Raw genomic sequence first — 11,912 nt, forward strand, 5'->3', positions numbered from 1 at the left:
TAAGTCTCTTCAGTCTGACTCTGTGCGACCCTATAGACGGCAGCCTACCAGGCTAGCCCCCTCCAAAATTCAGCATGCAGCTCCTTCCCCTGCTCTTCCATAATGTTTAACACAATTCAGAAACAACACCAGAATGAATCTGATAAGGTAATGAACCTTTCTTGAATCCTTAGTCCAAAAGTTCAGGAAGATTACTTTTACCTTAAAATGAGCAAAATAATAGCATCAAAGCCAACTCTCATATGAAATTATGAGAAGAAAAAGAATTAGTATAGTAGCATCCCTATGGAAATGGAAGCATTCCAGAAACACATGCCCATAAAGAAAACTGTAATCTTTTATTTCAAAATGAACTCAAGGTTTTTAAGGAATAGTATTAGACATGAAAGAACAACATCAAATCAGAATTAGAGGAACTAAGATGACAGAACTCAGGACAGAATTAAAATGTTTTGGAATTGTAAATAGAAACAACAGCAGATAAAACAATGCCTTAGAAGATGTGAAAAAAATTTTTAAAAGTGACAGTGGAGATAGATAAGGTCAAATACAGAATCAATAGGAGTTCATACGAAAACCAAGGGCAAGTAAAACACATTAATATTTCAGGAGTACTTAAGTTAAAAAAGAAGTTAGAACACACCAAATAACATTAATATAGCTAACATAAAACTAATATCAGTATAATAATATAACCATCAAGACATTTAATGGAATTACTGGACTGTAAGGAAAAGCAAATCTTTGGGGCATCTGTTTGAAATGACACGTGACTTGTAAAGGAAATTACTAGATTATCAGAATTTTCAACTAACACATTATACCAGATGCAAATAGAAGCAATGTGTTTAAGATTCTCACGGAAAGAGTTAGTCTAGGGATTTTTCTATCCAACTTTGAAGTAGAAAAGGCAGACATTGTCATCTGCACTTAAGAATTCAAGACTCTTCTCATGATCCCATCTTTTAGGATCAATTACAGAAGTTTAGATTAGTTTCAGGCTACCAAAATGTCTCAGAAACATCAGCATAAGGACTAGTCGTGTATTAAACATTTAACTGCTCATAGAAATAAGACTCAGCAAGGACCAACAGGAGGGTATATAGTCCTTAATGACTACATACACCCTGCAAGTGAAAATTTAATGCCACTGTTACAGAGAATGAGAAGAAAGTATGCCAAAGTTGTTAATGTTTTCAGTTATCGTGTTGGTGAAATAATCAGCTTTTTTCGTAACATCTGATCTCTTGTCCTCAGTTCCTAAAAATTCTTCACAGCCATAAACACGGGATGGTGTTTCTTCCCCTCCTTTTGTCTTGTCTCTAGTAGTTTTCAATATTTCACTTCTCTTATTATAGCTATTAGCTGTATATTCTTTTACTATTCTTTCATGATTACCAGAATCTGTTACAGATGAAGGGCTAATCTCCCTCATATTTAAAGATCTGTTAGAAGGTAAGAAGGAAAAGACCAGTAATCCAGGAGAAAAATGAATAAAGGAGTAAAGACAAGAGCAGCGATGAAGTGATGTGTTTCATGGATGCTGAACCAGCAAGTGGAAGGTGAACGAGAAATGACACGTTCCTCCCTTTTGTTTCATTCGTCCCCACACTGCAGGTGCTCTGTTTTCTGTACACTGAAGCTCTTGCTATAGCTTTATTATTATTATTATTCCTCCCTCCCTTCTCATATCAGCCCTCAGCATATCTGTGGTAAACAGAGCTAGGATGGACCTTATTAAGCCTTAGAAACTGCCTTTTCCCTCTTTTGGCATTGCTCTTAAAATTATTATCTTTCTGCTTCTAAGAAGACATTATTTTGAAACTTTTCTTGGATCCTCAGCTACTTTGTTTGGTAGCTGGTCATAAGGGCCACAAATGGTAAAATTAGGAACATTGAAATTACATGTGAAGAGCAAGGAATCTAAACTTGTTTTCAAAGTTGTATTCCATCTCATTGTTTTTTCAGAACAGAGCATTGGGAAGAAGAATTTCTCCTTATGACAGGGATGTTTGTGTGTGAAGCTCATCTCAAACAATTCAACAACTTTTGAAAACTCAATTTCTGAAAAGTCTGATAGGCAGGGGGAACCTGCCATCATTTCTGGAGGAGTTTATACCTGGGCTTAGGGCACCAGCGTAAGTGTGACATTTATTTATGTCACATATTGATGTAAGGTTTTTAACAACTTTGTCCTCTGTTGCTTTGGGATGTGATAACCTGCACAGAACTGTCAACTCGTTTAAAAATGACGACATTCTGCATGACATTCAAAAGGGAAAGAGAGAGGCAGCTCTCATTTAGTGGGTATGGAAGTTATTTGTGTGGAGAATGTCCTGTTTCCCTTCATTTCACCTAAACAGAGTGATAAATCTGCATGGTTTTCCAGCTGTCACCGCGGTCATCAATAAAAGGCACACGGACTCTTTCTCCAAGTAGCTGAGTCTGCCTGAAATTGTAATAGTACTATTTTATTAGCCAAACTGCTGAAAGTTTTTCTCTTAGAGAATGATTATATTTTACTGGGAATAATTGTGCTGCCAGGTAATGGAAAATAAACATTAAACACTGATACTATCGGCCTCTTGACTTGTCTAATTTTCCTGGTTCATAATGCGTTGTGGCTAGACTGATGAAATCAAACAGTTAATGGTAAATTACCTGTCAGCTTGATTTGTCTACTCTGTTCATTATCTTTGGTGAAAATACGGATGAGACGAATGTCTGTGTGTGTGGTGTTTTAATTTCCTTGAGCTTCGAGTAGGAGTTGGAAATGTCTCTTTGCAGAAAGTAAACTTAGTATTTAAAATAGCTACCCACTCACAACCTGGTTAGACATTCAAAACATAATTATCAAGCTCTTACTATTTTGACTTTGGGGGGTATATTTTGTTTAGAGTAATTAATCTTAGGGTCCTAGAAAACAAGAGTGGAACCTCTTCTCGTTGTCACTTCAAAAAATTTGTTTTTCAGTTTTTTTCTGGTTGTCAATTTTTTTCAATTAATATTTATTTTTGGTTGCAAGTGGGCTTTCTCTATTTGTGGTGAGCCAGGGCTACTCGTCATTGTGGTGCAAATTATATACAAAGAACATCATGCAAAATGCCAGGCTGGGTAAAGCACAAGCTGGAATCAAGATTGCCGGGAGAAATATCAGTAACCTCAGATGTGCAGATGACATCACCGTTATTGCAGAAAGCAAAGGGGAACTAAAGAACCTCTTGATGAAAGTAAAAGAGGAGAGTGAAAAAGCTGGCTTAAAACTCAGCATTCAAAAAACGAAGATCATGGCATCCAGTCCCATCAGTTCAGGTCAAATAGATGTGGAAACAGTGACAGACCTTCTTGGACTCCAAAATCACCTGGACAGTGACTGCAGCCATGAAATTAAAAGACGCTTGCTCCTTGGAAGAAAAGTTATGACAAACCTAGACAGCATATTAAAAAGCAGAGACATCACTTTGCCAACAAAGGTCTGTACAGTCAAAGCTGTGGGTTTTCCTGTAGTCATGTATGGATCTGAGAGTTGCACCATAAAGCTGAGCACCAAAGAATTGTTTTGAACTGTGGTATTGGAGAAGACTCTTAAATCAGATCAGTCAGTCTTAAAGGAAACCAACCCTGAATATTCATTGGAAGGGCTGGTACTGAAGCTGAAACTCCAATACTTTGGCCACCTGATGTGAAAAGCTGACTCATTGGAAAAGACCCTGATGCTGGGAAAGATTGAGGGCAGGAGAAGGGGATGACAGAGGATGAGATAGTTGGATAGCATCACCAACTCAATGGACCTGAGTCTGAGCAAGCTCTAGGAGATGGTGAAGGACAGGGAAGCCTGGCGTGCTGCAGTCCATGGGGCGGCAGAGAGTCTGACAAGACTGAGTGAACAACAGCAAAGGGCTGCTTTATTGCGGTGGTTTCTCTTGTTGTTGGGCTTCAGGAGTTGTGGCACACAGGCTCAGTGGTTGCAGCTCACAGGCCTTGAGCACCGGTTCACAAGTTGTGGTACGTGGGTATAGTTGCTCTGAGGCATGTGGGATCTTCCTGGACCAGGGATTGAACCTGTGTCTCCTGCATTGGCAGGTAGATCTTCATCCACTGAGCCCCCAGGAAGCCGCTTGCTGTCCCTCTTCATCGCTACTCCCGAGAGGTATTTTAAGGACATACCTGCACACACCACCAGACAGAGCACTGAACACAGAGAGTTTTTCTGCTCCTTCTGTGACTGACGTTGAAAACAGCTTGCCATAAACACAGGAAGGCCTTCCAAAGAGCAGAATGGAAACTGTACATCTATTCCAAAGTGGACTAAGTGTGGTTCTATTCAAACACTTAGGAAACAGTGCTTTTGGATCTGGAGACAGTAGCAAAAATTTAAAGCTGGATTTTGTCTTAGGTTGAAAGATCACTTTTAAAAACACGTTTCTAGATTGAAAGAGAGCTTCCTTTAGTGTCTCTCACTGCGTGATCTTATAGACACTTGAGGGCTGTTTGAACCTCACACCAGGGAGTGGAGGGCAGGGTAAGGAACATGAACTGAAGCAGATTTTGGTGACATGAGGCAAGTGGCCCCTTCACTGGAGTCAGGGAGATGCTGGCACAGTGGCAGAATTGGGATGCTCTGCAGAACTGGGTTTCCCCAGGAGAACCGGGTCCTTGCTCAGCTGCCCTTATACTAGGGTATGCGGTACTCTGCATTCCAAACTTCTAGTGAGTTTGGGAAGGACATGGAAAGCAGTGACCCTCGACATTCCCTCCTGGATTCTAGATGGCCAGCAGCTGGTCGGTTCCAGGGTAGTGCTGGGTGAGGTGCACCCTGGGAAGATCTGGAGTCTTGGGGTCAGGAGAATATGGGCACTGGGGTCAGAGAGACCTGAGTTCCAATCTCATATCTCTCAGCTGGAGTTGAAGCAAATTTCTTGAACTTTTAAGGACTTCAATTTCTTTAAATGTAAAATTCAGACAATTGTACCTTCAGTTCTAGGACAAGGATTAAATGAGAGAGTGTCTTGGAAGCACCTTGCGTAGTACCTGGTTTATAGTAAGCACCTAGTCATTTGTGTGTGTGTGTATGTGCGTGTGTATGTGCATGCTCTTCAGTTGTGTCCAACTCTGCAACTCTACGGACTATAACCCGCCAGGCTCCTCTGTCCATGGGATTCTCCAGGCCAGAGTACTGGAGGGGGTTGCTATGCTCTCCTCCAGGGGATCTATCTATCTATCTATCTATATATTTGGTTACACCTCGTGGCACACAGGATCTTAGTTCCCCCACCATCTATGGAACCCGTGTCCCCTGCAGTGGAAGTATAGAGTCCTCACCACTGGACTGTCAGAAGTACCATACATTGATTTTATTTGGTCCTTTTAAGAGCCCTGGGAATTGTGATGTTTAACAGACATTTTTGCAGTTTCGGATGGCACTTTTAAAATAAAATTCTCTCCTAATGATAGCTCGAGCCCAGCCACTCGATGGGAGAAGCAGCAGGACCTGTAGGATCTTATTTGCAATTGACACTCTCTATTGTAATTTTGTTCTTGGTTATTTTTCAATTTTCGTTTTGTTTCACTGGAAAGGAAGGATGCTACTCAGTTTTAAATGTTAAAAGGGTACAAGTTGCTTTGTTACAAAAACTAAATTTCAGCAAGATCAGTGGCTGACAAAGGGCACAGAACAAGAGGCAAAATTGAGACAAACCCCAAGTCTTCTAAGCTGTTCTTTCTAAAACAATTTCGGGTCCTTCCAATGTATGAGATGCTGGGATTATGATGAATGTTACCAGATATGTTTCCTGCTGTCTGGGTGTTTATTGTCTAGTGAGGGATAGAGATGTTATTCAAATCATCCTACTAATAAATGTATAATTCAAAACCGGTGATTTAAGTGCTCTGAAAGCCAGGAACTGGGTTTATAAAAGGGTAATTACAGAAGGGCCTGGGTTAGATTTGGGGTCAGAGCAAGCTTCCCTGAGGAAATGCCTCTGGGGCTGAGGTCAAAAGGATGAGAAGGTTTAGCTGGTCGCACAGAGGATGTCCAGTCCATGCGGGGCTGGGGCAGGAGAGAGGAGGTGGGGGGCTCCCAGGAAATGGCAAGAAGGCAGAGCTGTGGACAGAAGAGGGACAGGAGGCAGGGGGTGGAGGGGGTGATGGGGAGGGGGTCACAGTAGTGAGTGGCTGCCAGCATCCATTAGCCTGTGCTGAGTGGCAGGTGGGTGCGTCTGGGACCACCTGGCACCGCAGGCTTGGCTCGAGTTTCCCTGGGAATCTAGGCTGCAAGGCCTTCCTGCGTTTATGTGCAGGTCTAGCTGCAAGCTGTGCGCTTGCCTTGCCTTGTCAGCTGCCAAGGTCATTGTCACAGGTGCTGCTGTGCTGTGTATGCTTCGGGGCAGAGATGACGTGTAGCCCCAAGGGCGGGCATCCCTGCAGGCAGGGCCTCCTGTTGGGTGCCTATCACAGTGGTGGTTGTGGGGGCAGGCCTTTGTTCCTGTTTCTTTGCCCAAAGAGGCTGTTAAGCTAAAACCCATCAGTCTGCCCATTTTGACGACGGTTGAGCAGCTGAGATGCTCAAATGTTCTGTTACCTCTCTCGCTGGTCAGCTTCATGGTGTTTCTGTTGTCTCCAGGATTTAATTGTTTCTCCAGTGGACAGTGTGATCTGGAAATCCGGCGTTCTCCTACAGGAATCAGAAGTTCACCCAACACTCTTGCTTGCCGCTTCTCCCAGCCTCTGGAGGCCTGAAGCAAACCTGGGAGTGAAGTGGGTTTTTCTGCTGAGGAATTAAGTAACTGAAGAATTGCTTTTAATGGTAGTAAAATATACATACATGAAATTGATGATTTTAAGTATACAATTCAGTGGCACTAAGTATATTCATTCAGAAATCTAAAATCATAGCATCCAGTTCCATCACTTCATGGCAAATAGATGGGGAAACAGTGGAAACAGTGGCTGACTATTTTTTGGGGCTCCAAAATCACTGCAGATGGTGATTGCAGCCATGAAGCTAAAAGACACTTACTCCTTGGAGGGAAAGTTATGACCAACCTTGACAGCATGTTAAAAAGCAGAGACATTACTTTGTCAACAAAGGTCCATCTAGTCAAGGCTATGGTTTTTCCAGTAGTCATGTATGGATGTGAGAGTTGGACCATAAAGAAAGCTGAGCATTGAATGATTGATGCTTTTAAACTGCGGTGTTGGAGAAGACTCTTGAGAGTCCCTTGGACTGCAAGGAGATTGAACCAGTCCATCCTAAAGGAGGTCAGTCCTGGGTGTTCATTGGAAGGACTGATGTTGAAGCTGAAACTCCAATACTTTGGTCACCTGATGCAAAGAGCTGACTCACTGGAAAAGACCCTGATGCTAGGAAAGATTGAGGGCAGGAGGAGAAGGGGATGACAGAGGATGAGATGGTTGGATGGCATCACCGACTAAATGGACTTGAGTTTGAGTGAACTCTGGGAGTTGGTGATGGACAGGGAGGCCTGATGTGCTGCGGTTGGGGTCGCAAAGAGTCGGACATGACTGAGCATCTGAAATGAACTGAAGTATATTCACAAGGTTGTGCAACCATCATCACTATTCATTTCCAGAAGTTTTTCATCATCCCGAATAGAAACTCTGTCCCCATGAAACACTGACTCCCTGTTCCCCCTTCCCCAGTCCCTAGTAACCCCTCATCTCCTTCCTGCCTCTGTGAATGTCATTGCTCTCAGCACCGCATGTGAATGGAATCATACGATGTTTGTCCTTTTGTGAATGGCTTATTTCATTTAGCATAACATTCTCAAGATTCATCTGTGTTGTGGGATGTGTCAGAATTTACTTCCCTTTTACAGCTGAATAGTATTCCACTGGATATACACCATCTGTTGTTTATTCCCTCACCCACTGACGGACACTTGGATTGTGTCCTCCTTTTGGCTGTTGTGAATAATGCTGCTGTGAACATGAGGGCACAGGTATCTGTTTGAGTCCTTGCCTTCAATTTTGGGCGCATGCCTGGGAGTGGGTCATAAAGTAATTCTATGTTAACTTTTTGAGGAACTGATTAAAAAATCGAAGTATAGTTGATTTATAATACTGTGTTAATTCCAGGTGTACAGCAGAATGGTTACACACACATATTTAATACATGTCTATATCTATAGTCTTTTAAATAATTCTTAGATTAAATATTAATACAAGATATTGAATATAGTTCCTTGTGTTATACAGTAGGCCCTTATTAGTTATCTATTTTATATATGGTAGTATGCATATTAACCCCAAGCTTCCAATTTATCATTCCCTTCTCCCCTTTGGTAACCATAAGTGTGTTTTCTGTATCTGTGAGTCTGTCTCTGGTTTGTAAATAAGCTCAGTGCTGTTCTTTCAGATTTCCACATGTGAGTGATATCGCGTGATATTTGTGTTTCTCCGTCTGACTGACTTCTCTTCGTATGATCGTCTCTAGGTCCATCCATGATGCTGCAGATGGCATCATTCCATTCTTTTGTGTGGCTGAGTAGTATTCCATTGTTTCTATGTACCACGTCTTCTTTATTCACTCATGTGTTGATGGCCATTTTGGTTCTTTCCAGGTCTTTTTTTGTTTATTGTAGATCTAATCATGTATTTGTTTTTTTCTTCTTCTTTTGGCTGCACTGCGTGGCTTGTGGGATCTTACGTCCCTGACTGTGGATTGAACCCAGCCTTGGCAGTGAAGGCATGGAGTCCTAACCACTGAAGTGCCAGGGAATTCGGATCATGTATTTCTTGAAGTCAGTTTTTGTGACATGAACTTTATGCCCTAGGCCCCTCCCGGCACAAGTACTCAAATGTGATCCTCTCTACGACAGTGTCCTGCCTGTGTGCTCCTGCAACCCCGACCCTGGCACTGTGACCACACAGACAAGACTTAGGTGCATCTCCTGGGGGTTCTGGCAGGGCAAGGTCTGTGTCTACCAGATACGGGTTCTGGCTAGCTGAATCAATTCTCTTTGATGGTTGTTTCCCTTTCAGTGACTGTGGCCTTGGAACATGGCTTCTGAGAACTGTTTCCCTATTAATTAGACTTATTGCAGGTATAGCCTGGTCTGAATGCTCTGAGCTCAGCCCTGCCCTGACTCTGGCCTGGGGGACACAGCAGCCTTGGATCTGCCCTAGCTCCTAAGGGTGCACGTAGAGGGTGCAGCAGGGTGCCTGTGCCAGGCACCTCTTGGTGGCTGGGGCTGGGAGCTTGCCTGGGCCAGCCCTCTGGGCTCAGTGCTGTTCCAGGCTCCTGGGGGCACAAGGGCTTGTGCCATCTCTCTAGAGGCCAGATTTTAAAACATGGACCAGTCTTTTCTTTATTCCCGTTAGGAGATTTCCCCATTTAGAAAACAATGTTAAAATACACATAACATACAATCTACCATTTTAACCCTTTGTATTAAATAAATGTCAGTTCAGTGGTAGCACACTCTTAGTGTCGTGCAACTTTCCCACCCATTTTAGAAAGATCTGTATTTGTGTTCAAAAGAGGTTTTGCTTTTCTAAAAGCAGAGTTTTACCTGAGGGAGGTGGGTGCCCCCCAGCATGTGTGGTTCTCCTGAATTTGCACAGAGTTACAATCAAGTCCACACAGCCAGGCTGGCCCTGGGCTGGTGAAGAGACCACGTGGACCAAGAACGGGGCCTCTCCCCGGGCTCCTGTCACCCTATCCTGCCTCTCCTTCTCCTCCACCCCCCGCTTTGTTTGCACAGTATTGGAAGTCGATGTTCACCCCCTCCCAAGGCTTCAACATCTTTGAGAGGCTACACGAACACTGCTGCTTTGTGAACAGCCTTTGTCTGCAGGAGGTGATGGGGTGGGGGGTGGGGACAACACTAAAGAGCTGGAGCAGAAGGCTTTCTTATTTTTACCAATCACTAATTAAAGCTAGAAGCCTGTTAGCTTTTGTTTCAGTGTCACTGTTTCCGAGCACAAGTGCCATTTCAGAAACCAAGCAGCCCCAAAGCGGAGCCTTGTTGCCTCAGGCTACTGAGGAGCCTGGGTCCTGCCCTGAGCTTCACCCTTAACCTTGGGCATGTCTGTGATATCTCTGCAGCTCAGGTCTCCTCATCCACAAAGTGCAGGAGGTGGGCTCCATGCCTGCTGGGATCTCTCTCCCCGCTCGGAGGTGCTAGGACCATCTTCCTTCCCGCCTTCAGCGGGAGTCTCTGCCCAGTCAGGATAGGAGGAGCTGGAAGGATCAGAAGGAACTAACTCTGCACCGACTTTGCAGAAGAGATCATCGTGGTTCTCTGGGAGAGCACCTTGAAGCTGCGTAGACGCAGGAGCGGAAGCAAATCCTGCCAAGGGACCAGCATCTCCTCAGCGACTACAGGATTGTCTGCTGTGGACTGGGCAGCACTGACCCATGTCGGCCACCCTAGGGGTTCTGTTAACCGAACCAAATGTAAGTTCACTTGCCCTCAGAGCAGCAAAGCCAGCTTACTGACACCGAGCTGCGATGGAGGAAGTTACAGCATTTATTGCAGACGCCGAACAAGGAGCAACTCATGATTAAAAGACCTAAATCCCCTGATGATTTTCAGGGGAGCGTTTTTATAGGCCACATTTGTGGGGAGGGCTGAAGGATGCATGACTTTCTTCTGATTGGTTGATGGTGCAGGGTGATGTTGCAGGAATCTCAGTTGTCAACTTCTGATTCCAACCAGTCTGGGGTCTAGTGCTTGTGGTCAGCATGTGGTCAGCATTCTCCACCTGGGGGGCAGGGTGTCCTTGGTTCCTAAAGAAAAAGTCAGAGATACCCACTAGATTGCTCTGCCTATCCCTGAAGGAGGAACTAGGACACTGTTTTATTTTTGGCCACACCACACATGGCATGAAGGATCTTAGTTTCCCAACCAGGGATCAGATCTGAGCCCCCTGCAGTGGAGTGTTAATCACTGGACTACCAGGGAATTCTGAACTAGGACTGTTTTATTCCTGAACCAGTGTCATTATTCTTTCTTAACTGCATTTTCTTTGTTTCTGTGTTCCCTAGCTTCCCTAGCTAGCAACTGCTTAAGTCTGGCCTGGTGGCATAGTGGTAAAGAATCTGCCTGCCAATGCACAAGAGATGCAGGTTCGATCCCTGAGTCAGGAAGATCCCCTGGAGGAGGAAATGGCAACCACTCCAGTATTCTTGCTGGGAAAACCCATGGACAGAGGAGCCTAGGGGGCCACAGTCCATGGGGCCACCAAGAGTCAGATGCGAGCGTGTGATCGTGCGCACACACACACACACACACAGTCTGCTCTTTGGAATTCACACACACACACACACACAGTCTGCTCTTTGGAACTCACACACACACACACACACACACACACACAGTCTGCCCTTTGGAACTCAGGCAGGACCTAGGAGACTAAAGCCTTTTTCTACGAACAAGAGACGGGCTTTTGTGCCAGGAGGGCCACGCGGGGCCCTTCTTGGTTTCAGTCCCCTCTTTCCTTTGACACACTTCCGTCTTGAGAAGGGGTAGAGGGCAGGAAAGGGAATAAAGTTTTGGATAGAGTAATCACAAACTCGGCAGAGGAACTGGGTTTAAGGGAACCTGGTTTTGGTTCAGAGCACTGGGATTCTCCTGGGGGAATTAGGGAGTTTAGGGATTCCTGAGGTTCTTTCCCTAACTCTGCCCTCAGGGCCCTGTTCTCAGTCATGGAGGACAGCCACTGACCCCTTCTTTGTTTTTTTTCTCCTCTTTTCCCAGGCAGCAGGCTTGCAGGAGCCTTCCTGAGATGTGGGCCCACTGTTGATTTATGAGAACGGCCCCCCTGTGTGTACCAGGTGGCATCCCTTAGCGGGATCTGTCACCTTCCGTAGTTGGCCACGTGGCCGGGGCCAGGCAGCGGGCAAGAGTGGCTGCCTCCTGGCCTCTGTGCTCTCACCCGCCTAGAAG

The sequence above is a fragment of the Ovis canadensis genome, chromosome 13, assembly GCF_042477335.2.
Source record: "Ovis canadensis isolate MfBH-ARS-UI-01 breed Bighorn chromosome 13, ARS-UI_OviCan_v2, whole genome shotgun sequence".
Lineage (NCBI taxonomy): Eukaryota > Metazoa > Chordata > Mammalia > Artiodactyla > Bovidae > Ovis > Ovis canadensis.